Genomic DNA, 9679 nt, shown 5'->3' on the forward strand with positions numbered 1-9679 from the left:
TGCTGTTGCTCAATAGTGGAGTTAATTTCACCTTTTTACTTGAGCTGAATATGGGCATCTGTTCATATTTAGGTAACCTTTACACCTAAAAAGAAGCTGTACATGTTGTTTGCAAGTATCCTTATAGCCACTCACCGATCGTTCATTCAGAACTGGTCATCACAAACACATTGTAAACGTAGAATCATCCCTGCTGAGGAAAAACAGCAATTATTTTTGCCATCTCTTTATAGAAAGTAGATGCTGCTCAACCTGTGAAGAAGGAGAATGTTCTATTTAGAATGAAGTACCTTATCGGATCTGATCTAAAAATCCAGCTGTTACTCAAACCCATCACCAGTGCTTCAGGATAGCAAGGGAAGCAAATGCCTCCTCCTGACTAATTTTCTATCTACTTGATTAGACACAACTTTGAGAGTTCTGTTAACAGGTCAGCACTGATCAAGTAACTGGTACAGTGTCTGAAGTAGGAGTCATATTCAGAAGATGAGTAAAAACTGATATCACTAAAATTGCTGATATGTACACTTGAAATGGTTCACTTTGAGTTTTGTCATCTGAGTTCATGGCAAATTTGCTCTTTCTGTTTTGCTTCACTACATGTATGTGGATCAATTCCTTTTAAAGATCATGTATTTATATTCTAAATGTTTGATGACTGACGCTAGCCTGCTCTGTCTTTTTTCTACTTACATTTGGAGATTAACGCTCTATGATACATCCTTAAAGCATTATGCAGCATGACAACAGCTGCCTCTTGCCTCATGTTGTTGCATGCTGTTACTCTAAGTGTTGGTGCAAATTTGGTCTCAGGGGGCTGGTTGTGGAACATGATTGCTACTGAATCTGAAGGCAGGGAGTAAAGCATCAGGATAGCTTTTTGGCAGTCAGTGAAGTTGGTATGACTCTCCCTTTATTGCAAATCTTCACCTCCCCCAACAAGTCACTAATACGTCACTGAAACAGGGTCCCGGTGAAGCTGTCTGTTAGCAACACCGTGTTATCTAAAAAAGATGGATTATAAGAAGAAACATGTTCAGTTTTAACTCCTCTCTTTTTTAGCCCTGAGAAGTTTATTTAAAAAGATATCAAGTTTTAAGACAAATTTGTTATGGATACCTTGAATCATTAAACAACTTTGGAGTAGTTCATTTACAGATTGACTTATCTGCCAGCAAGCTTAATCTGTTTGACATGCATTGATCCAGTCCGTTAAGGAAGGTCACTTTCTCATTATTCCCTGAATTGGAGCTTAAGATTCCAAACTGCTCAACTTTGGCAAGCTCTTATATTAGGTAACCAAGTCTTCTCCTGGCCCAGAATGACACTATCATCACCTCTTGCCTTGTTTCTTCCATGTTTTATCCTGCGATAGCACCAGATGTCCAACAAGCTTATGTTTTCAGCAAACCCCCTGGGCCTGTTTATTGTCAGACAGTTGCACTGGAGAGTGTTGGGGAGGTCAGCAGCTGACCTATTTAAAAGGGGGGGGGGGGGAAGTAATTTATTTCAGAGGAAAATTAAATTTATTAAGTGACACATGAAAGCAGTGTGCATTTTTAATGTTTAATTTTGTATGAGAGTGTGAGGGAACCAGGGCTTTTTTGTTGTTGGCACCTAGTGATAAGTTCTTAAAAAAAAAAAAGAGTTTTTTAAAATAATCAGACTATGGCGTTTAATTCATTGAGCAGGAAAACTTGCGGTAGCTTCTGCGAAATGGTTTAAAACCATACTAGAGGCTTGGTATGTATAAATTTTTTTTTTTTTTTAATTCAGTGCTCTGTTCACTTTCACTTAGGAGGCTTTCTGTTTCTGAGCTAGAGAAGCAGTGGGCCACCCCCTCAGTTGCTGTAAATCAGTGCAGTGCCACTGCAAGCAGGGCACCGGGCCAGCCTGTGTGTTAGGTGAGAATTTGAGCAGCTCTCTGTCCTCTCTGACTACTTTCTCTATTTGCTGAGGTTTGCAGAGTGTTATACAGGCCAGTACGTCGACAAATTCTGCTTGGTATCTGGGTCACCCTTCTGGCTTTTCCACTCTTCAGTTAAACTCTATTTTGGAGCTAAGTGTGTGTTCTTCTCAAGGAGTTACCTGAACTCTGTACCTTTTCTATTTTGTTATTTTTGTGTCTCTCAAATGCTCTTTTCTTCCAAGTGTTACTTTAAATACAGAGTATAACTTGACAGTATGGTCTATGCAATCCTCCCTATGAACTAAACTCCCTGCTGGTGTTTTATTGAGAGAAATTGACCTGTTCAAAAATTATAACTTAACAGTACTGTGATGCTGTTAGGGCTTTGAAACACTTTGTGTTCTTTCCTGGTATTAAGGTCCCATTAAAGTGCCAAAAATACCAAGGAAGGAAATTGATAACACGTGCACATCACACACAGGTCTTGGCCATGGAAAACATTGCTTTCCTTTTAATGTTGATGTTTTGGGTTTGATGTTTTAGGTTTATTGTCAGTTGTGTTTGTAATCATCTTTAGTAGTCTTGGTTGATAAGCCCAAGAAGGGTGCATTGGAAGAAAACGGTGACCTTCCTCTTTTTTCCCCCTCTTCCTCTCCTCGCCCTGTCTGTGCTACATGTACTTTGGGGTCAGTTTTGGTGTTCTAGCCGTAGTGTGTGTTTCTCATCCTTCACAAGCATAGAATTTGCTTTGCCTTGGGAAAATGAAAATATTGAAAGTAAGCGAACTTCAACTGCAGTCACAAGATAAGGAGAGACTTACGGGGTCAGTATTGTCCAATGGCATTCTAATACTTGACTAGGTTGCTTACAGGAGCTACGTTTAGTTACTGATGCTGTGTTGAGCATACTAAGTTAAGCTTCAAGGGGGAAGAAGAGCTTGTAAAATGACACTGCATAGTTCTTTGCCTCATTTATAAAACTCTTGTTCTGAAATATCTGGGTAGTATCATGTATAGTATTTTTTTGAAACTGTAATGAATCTTGGACTGAAAAAGAGGAAGGTAACTTAATAGTATATTCACTTTTGGGTATAGGATGATTTTGGGGATAGGCTTATTAAATGTGATTTCATTAAGAAAATTATTTGAGCTTCGTATTGGGATTGACTCCCGTTCAAATGGACATCAGCATATTTAAAACATAAGCCCTGTAAGAGAGACAGAAAATGGACATAAGAGGCTTTTGTATAAGAATCAGTTTTATCAGAGGCTTATTTTTGTTGGTGTGCGTTCATGTACTTTTTAAATTTTTGAAGCATTTGTTTGTTACATAAGCTCTCAGTGCAAATTTTTATTTGCTATTAAATTTTATTACAAAAATCTTTTGACTAGAGTACTACCGTATTAGAAACACAGACTCTATTATTTCGCTTCCTGCTTGACGTTGCTTTATTACAAAGAAACTTTTTGTGGAGAAAATGGTTCTGTCTGTCTTGCTTTAGGTAGCTACAATTACTGTAGAGTTAATATGGCCATGTGCTCCTAGGAAGTTCATAAGGCAAGGAAAAAAGCTTGGCACTTCTTTAGCGAAAAAGCTTGTGTTGGGATGAGGCCAAACTAAATACTGCTACCTCTCCAGGTTTATGATTTGCATCTCTCTTCAGTTGTTGGGGTTCCTTGGGATTTGTATCACTGCTCAGGGTCTGCCTGCAGGCACTATGGATCCCATTATCATCTAGAACAAATATGTGGAGTGCATCTGGGGAGAAATAAAATTTCTATTCTTTGACTTTTTTAAGAGAAATTTTACTGCATCTCCCTTGACAAACAGTTCCTGTAGGTGAGGGATTGCCGTTTTCCATGAGGGCAAATGTTGAAAAATATGTGGGTGAATCCACACATCTTTACATTACAGTTTAAATGTGTGCTTTGAATGTTAGATTTTAAAAGTATGTGTAAACCAACCAGCAAACCATAAATCCTCATTAAAACTTACTGAAATTATTGAAATGTATATTTTTCTTAAAATCACACTCAGGCTGTGTTTGTTTGTTTTTGTTTAGAAAAGTTCAGAAACATTTCTTCAGAAAATTCCCCATCAACTCCTATATCAGATTTTTCTCTCAGTCCATACATCTACATGTCTAATAGACACAAATAAATAAAAACCCCCGGTGTTCTTAAGCTTGGAAGAACCATCTCTAGTCTTTGTCCGTCAGAGTTGAGGTTGCCCTCTGTACTGCGGCTGTCAGCTGCCTTGCTCCCTTCCCTGCATGGTTCACTTCTCCTTGCCGAATGCTCCTTCAGCCAGAAACTGCATCATGGTTTCGGAGTTTATATTCAAGGAGAAAAATGATGAGAAAGAGCTCTTTCAGTTAACATGCGCAGGGCCCAGAAGGATCTGCTGGTTAGAAGGAAAATAGGAACTGGAAGTTGTGTGTTTTAATAGCGAGGGGTAATTTATTATCCTTTGGAACACTTTGTCAGGGGTTATGCAGTAAATTCCCCTAGTTGCTGAGGTTTTTTTAATTTAAGTTCAGCTACCTTGATAAAACTGTATTCTGTTTATTGGATCTGTTGGGGGGTCACAGGGTGAGATTGTGGCTGTCGCTGTGCAGGGTTAAAGTTGGGGGATTTTGATCTTTCTGGCTGAACAGGAGCTGCTGAGATTCATTCAATCTCAGCAGAAGCAAATGCTGATTTGGCTTTGTTCTGCCACAGCCAGGGCAGCTCTGCTCTTGGTTTTTCAGTGGGAATACAATTGAGTACCTCCGAAAATGCCACCTGTAGTCACTTGTGTAGTTTGTTGCTACGGCAGCCAAGGTTACTCGCCTGTTGCTGCTTGGAGCAGGTTTATAACTGTGACGAGTAACGTAGTGTGGCCATTGCGTTCTCCATTTTAGAAATGGAAAATGAGCGCGGGCTGGTGTTTCTTCGGTTCTTGGGGACAGCAAGGCAGCCACTAGTCTTTCCCTCCATACGAGATCTGGAAGTTAGAGGTTTTCAGGAACATATGTTGCAAAGTAACCTTTAATACTGGGTGATTTACATGGTTGGCTGGATAAGGCACAAAAGATGTGACAGTTTTGGTCTGCAAAGCCTATGAGACTCTTGAATAATGCATGGTGGCTGACCGATGGCTGCATTAATGGCCTCCTTGTCAGGAGTAAGGGTTGACTGTTGTGAGCGGGCTTGCCCCCGAGAGCAGCACCGCAGGATTCTTGACTTTTTGTCATTAAATATCATGCACTCACTAACGTTTCCTTTAGACAGCAGTTAATGGAATTATGGATATTTTATGTCATCTCTACATAAATAATGCAATATGGGTGACATAAAGAATTGATTTTTTTTTGGGGGGGGGTGGGGAGGGAAGGGGAAAGATAACTTAACTCTTGTCAGATTTCTTTTAGTAATTCCAGTTTGATGTAGCTTCTAGTTGTAACCTTGAAGTCACATCTAGAAGCAAGAAGGCTATTTAGTAAAATTTTATAATTACTTTGGATGACTCCCTAAATTATAGGCATGCAATAAAATCAATATCCCCTGGAGCAAAGCAAGTGGTGCTGCAAAGGCAGGTTAGTGCTTAGGACTATACTGATTGTATTGCTATGCTAAATAGGTTGTAATAGCTGTATTTTGTTGTGTCTGGAAACTAGGTTGGTTGTGGTGGTTTGGTGTGTTGTATTTTTTTGTGGTTTTATTTATTTATTTATTTGTCTTCCATGAAGTAGCCTGCGAGAAGATTTGTGAATTTTTCCATGTGCTATTTCCATGCCTGTTCTCCTTCAGTCAGAGAAAATCAGCAGTTTTGTTTGCTGATGCCAAGTCTGCTGTGTCCTTTGAGAGGATCAGTGGAGTCCTCGAAGTTGCCTTCAGAAGGGAGGAGTAACTTTGGCTTGCCTGCGCCTTTGCAGATGGAAAGAAAATGCCATGACTTGGCAGAAACAATCAAAGCCAGGAGCATATGCGAAAGGAGATGGTGATTCCATGGCGCTGTAGAAAGTGTTGGGAATGTTTCCCATGTGTAGATAAGCAAGGAATGGATTTTATAAGCTGCAGTTTTGGTTGACAGAACTTTACCTGAAGGAAAGTAACATGTTTATGAAGTCTTCTTTTATTTTAGGCTTCTAGGCTGACTGAGGCAACATTCATTTATCAAATCTGCACCCATCACATAGTAGGATTCCTACAACAGATAAAATACGAATGTAGCTTTGTCCAGCAAAACACAGGGCCAAGTGGATAATTAGGAAAAAGTTTGAGCATGTCGTTCTAGCCAGCAGGTCATTGTAGAGTGTATGAAAGAACATGAGATGGCTAAATATGTGTTTAAACTCCCATTTTGTTCATGGAAGGTATGCTTCAGTAGCATTTCCAGATTAATATACCTTGCTCCTTTCTTCGTTTTGTATGGCAAGCTGATAAAGATAAGTGAGATTTCTTTTCCATGTTGTTTTCTAGTAGTTTGAGTAATTCTTTGAACTGGCAGATGGGGTACTAAGAAATGAGGAAAGCCATTTTGGTGCTGAAAATCCCCTCACATATATAATTCATTTCAAGAGAAGTTTTTTGGGTAGGCTAGATCTTGTGTCTTGATGGGGTAGCTTAGCAGCTCCATTTTGACTTCAGACAAGGGCTTAAACCATAAACAAACTTTATAACTGAAGAACCATGCAATCAATATGAATGTGTTGGATGCTTTTTACATAGCACACGATATTGTATTTTATTCAGTATTAAAGATTCTAGTTCCATGTTACGCTACAAAGGACTCCAGGGCTTCCTTGTATTGCTCAAGAAGTTCATACAGAAACTGTTTGTATGTTTAGCCAGAAGTTATTCACCCAATGCTTATGGGCACCAGTATAGTACAAAGCCAAACTTCAGTGTCCTCGTGTTTAGTTCAGCAAAGGCATGTTTGGATAATGAGAAAGGCTGAAAGTGCTAATGCCGTGGCTGCATACTGAGCACCAATTCCCGGTTCAGGGCATCGTCTGTATTTAGCAGAGTCTTCAAATGTGTGCCCAAATTCATGTGAAGTCAATGGCATGTGGGCACATGCTTATCTGTACTCAAGGGCTCCCCGGAGCCTGGCCCAAATCTGCAGAAAGAGACCAGCCCACCAGTGGCAGAAGTTAGTTACATGCACGTTTTACTGAGCCAGCTGGTTCATCAGTACTGATTGGAGCTTCTGAAAGACTCGCTCTTCTGTTGGTACACCATACATTAAGATAATCAGCTGTGATTATAAACTGACTTATCTGGTTTTAAAAAAAACAAACCCACAAACTCTTTTCAGTCTTTCATCAAATATTATTTTGCTGATGCTGACAGAAATGAGAGGCAGGCATGCTATGAATACACGTACCCTATTTTAAATTTGTCTGTGATAATGAAAACTCACATCCTTCTCCATTGACAAAAAGAGCAGACGTGCCTTCTGCTTGCAGACTTGCTGAGTTGATGGTCTCTGTTACTCAGTCTGTGCTATCAACCCGTCATCTGGTCATATTTTTATTCTGCTGGCAAATCTGCACCATCTAGATAGTTTATGGAAAAAGTCCAGTTTTTGTTTCTACTGACACTTCATCTTCCTGTGGTATATTTACATTTATGATCACTAGTTTATAGTTCCTTGTATTCTGTTTAATGTGCACGACAAGGGGACGTGCACGCGTGGTGTTGGGATGTTAGCCTTTGCAAGCACACAGGTACTGGAACTTCAAAACAAATGCCTGTTTATTGGTGGGTTTACATATGCTGAAATCTTAAAAATGATGAATTTTCTAGGTTTATTTTTTGTCATTGCATACACGGGTAAAGGCTTATGTTCAAATGTATTTTAAAGTCAGAGCAAGATCTTTGCAGCTCACCTGGTCTGGTGCAGGAGGCAGGCGGGAACAGATCCTGGCTTCCCACGGGCTGTCACTGCCTCCATCTCACTTCTGGTGATTTCAGCTGAAGGGGGGAAAAAGGATGAGTCATCCGTCAGCTTATTGTAAGACGGTGTAGACAGCTGTAAATATATCCTGTCTGGAGATTTGATTCCAGTAATCAGCACAAAATAGCCGTTGACATCACGTAGGGTAACTCTGAGCCCGTCTCACTGGAAAAAAGCTGGGGGGGAGGGAAGGGATTAATGGTGCTGAAATAGCAAAGGATAGTATTCCTTCTTGTGTAGATCGTGTGTGTGTCCCTGTGGTGTTTGTTGCCTTCACAAACTGCATGGAAACAATTAACTTGTTGACTGTTGCTCTGGGCTAGTATCATAATATGGTGCCTTTTTTTGTTGTTGTTTTTTTGTTTGTTTGGTTTTTTAAATCTGAACATGGGGTTCTGGCAGTTTCTGTGCCTGGGACTAAGCTTGTGGCATGGGGAACAGGTTTCTCATAGTACGTTTTTTAATTGTAGACAACTTGGGTTGAAATCTTGAATTTAGCTTGCAGAAATATTTGAGCAGGATGTCGCCGAGATAGGATGTGTATTTAATTTTTATGAGCATGGCTTTTGTGTTTCTGTGGTTAAAGGCTTATGAATTGCATGTCTCCATTTGAACTTTGAAGTAAGTGGAAGTGTGTGAAGTGAACCAGTTTCCCCTGTCTACCTTGCATTTGTTTATTTGGTTGGACTTGATGATCTTTGAGGTCTCTTCCAACCATAATGATTTGATTCTATGATTTGGAGTGCTTAAATCTACCAAGGCGTTTAAAGCAATATAGCTGCTTCCAAAGGTGGCCAAAAGCGAGGAATAGCATGAAGGTTTGACGTTATTTTCTGTCTGGCTGCACAACAGCCATACAGACAACAAATATCCAGGATAGACTGAGTGAGGAAGAGATTGCACTCTCAGTGTATCTATGGCCAGCTGTAGCTTTCCTTCAGCAATACTATTTTAGCAGTAGGAGTGTTTATTAAAGCCCCTTTTTCTGTCTGAAGCTACTAGTGTGGTTAGGATCACTCCATAATAACCCTGCCCAAAACATCAGTTATGATTGATATATTTTGTTTTATCCATTATTATGAACGTCATAATCTGTTAAATATGTGCAAAAAGTAAATTAGGGATTTTTGCATTCATTTGCAAAAGGCTAATTTGTAATGCCTGATGCAAATCAACTCTTTAGCAAAAAGCCCCAGGGAGCATATGTATACTTTGTTTTCATGCCTTTCTCAAATGGATCTGTAGGTTGGAAGCTTTCACAGTAGAGAACGGAAGAAGCAGGTTACTCCTCTGCTTGGCATGTGGAAATGAGATTTAAGAAATCATTCAAACAGCGATGTCTAGATTGGCTGCTTTGAAATGGAAATTGGTTGCAAAACAAAGATGTTGCTTTTATATGGGTCTCTGATAGTCTTGCTAGTGCTGCTACAGGAGGCAGGAATGAAGTGTAAAATATTAAAATAACAAAACCACCAAATCGTCTTTTTTTCTTTTCAACCTAGCTGTGTGTAGTCCATGTTCAAAGAGTTGTTCTTTCTGTCAAGAACATCTCAAATTAACATAAAATCTATAATTCTGCTAAACAAATGTTTAAAACGTTCACATCAAATGTACGCGCAGTAGGATCCACACACGCAGGTCTGGAAGTGGGTAGTCTGAAAATCCTGCCTGGCTTGTGGCTCCTGAGGCTTCCGTGCCTTCGTGAGCCCCTGAATTCAGTGTCGGCGTACTGACAGTCCTGCACCCCGAGTAATGCCTGGGGGTCAAGACAAGCAGGAAACGGAGATCCGAGACAGGGGTTTTAAGATGCTTAATGTCCTGGAAATA

The sequence above is a fragment of the Cariama cristata genome, unplaced genomic scaffold (assembly GCF_000690535.1).
Source record: "Cariama cristata isolate BGI_N322 unplaced genomic scaffold, ASM69053v1 scaffold3286, whole genome shotgun sequence".
Classification (NCBI taxonomy): domain Eukaryota; kingdom Metazoa; phylum Chordata; class Aves; order Cariamiformes; family Cariamidae; genus Cariama; species Cariama cristata.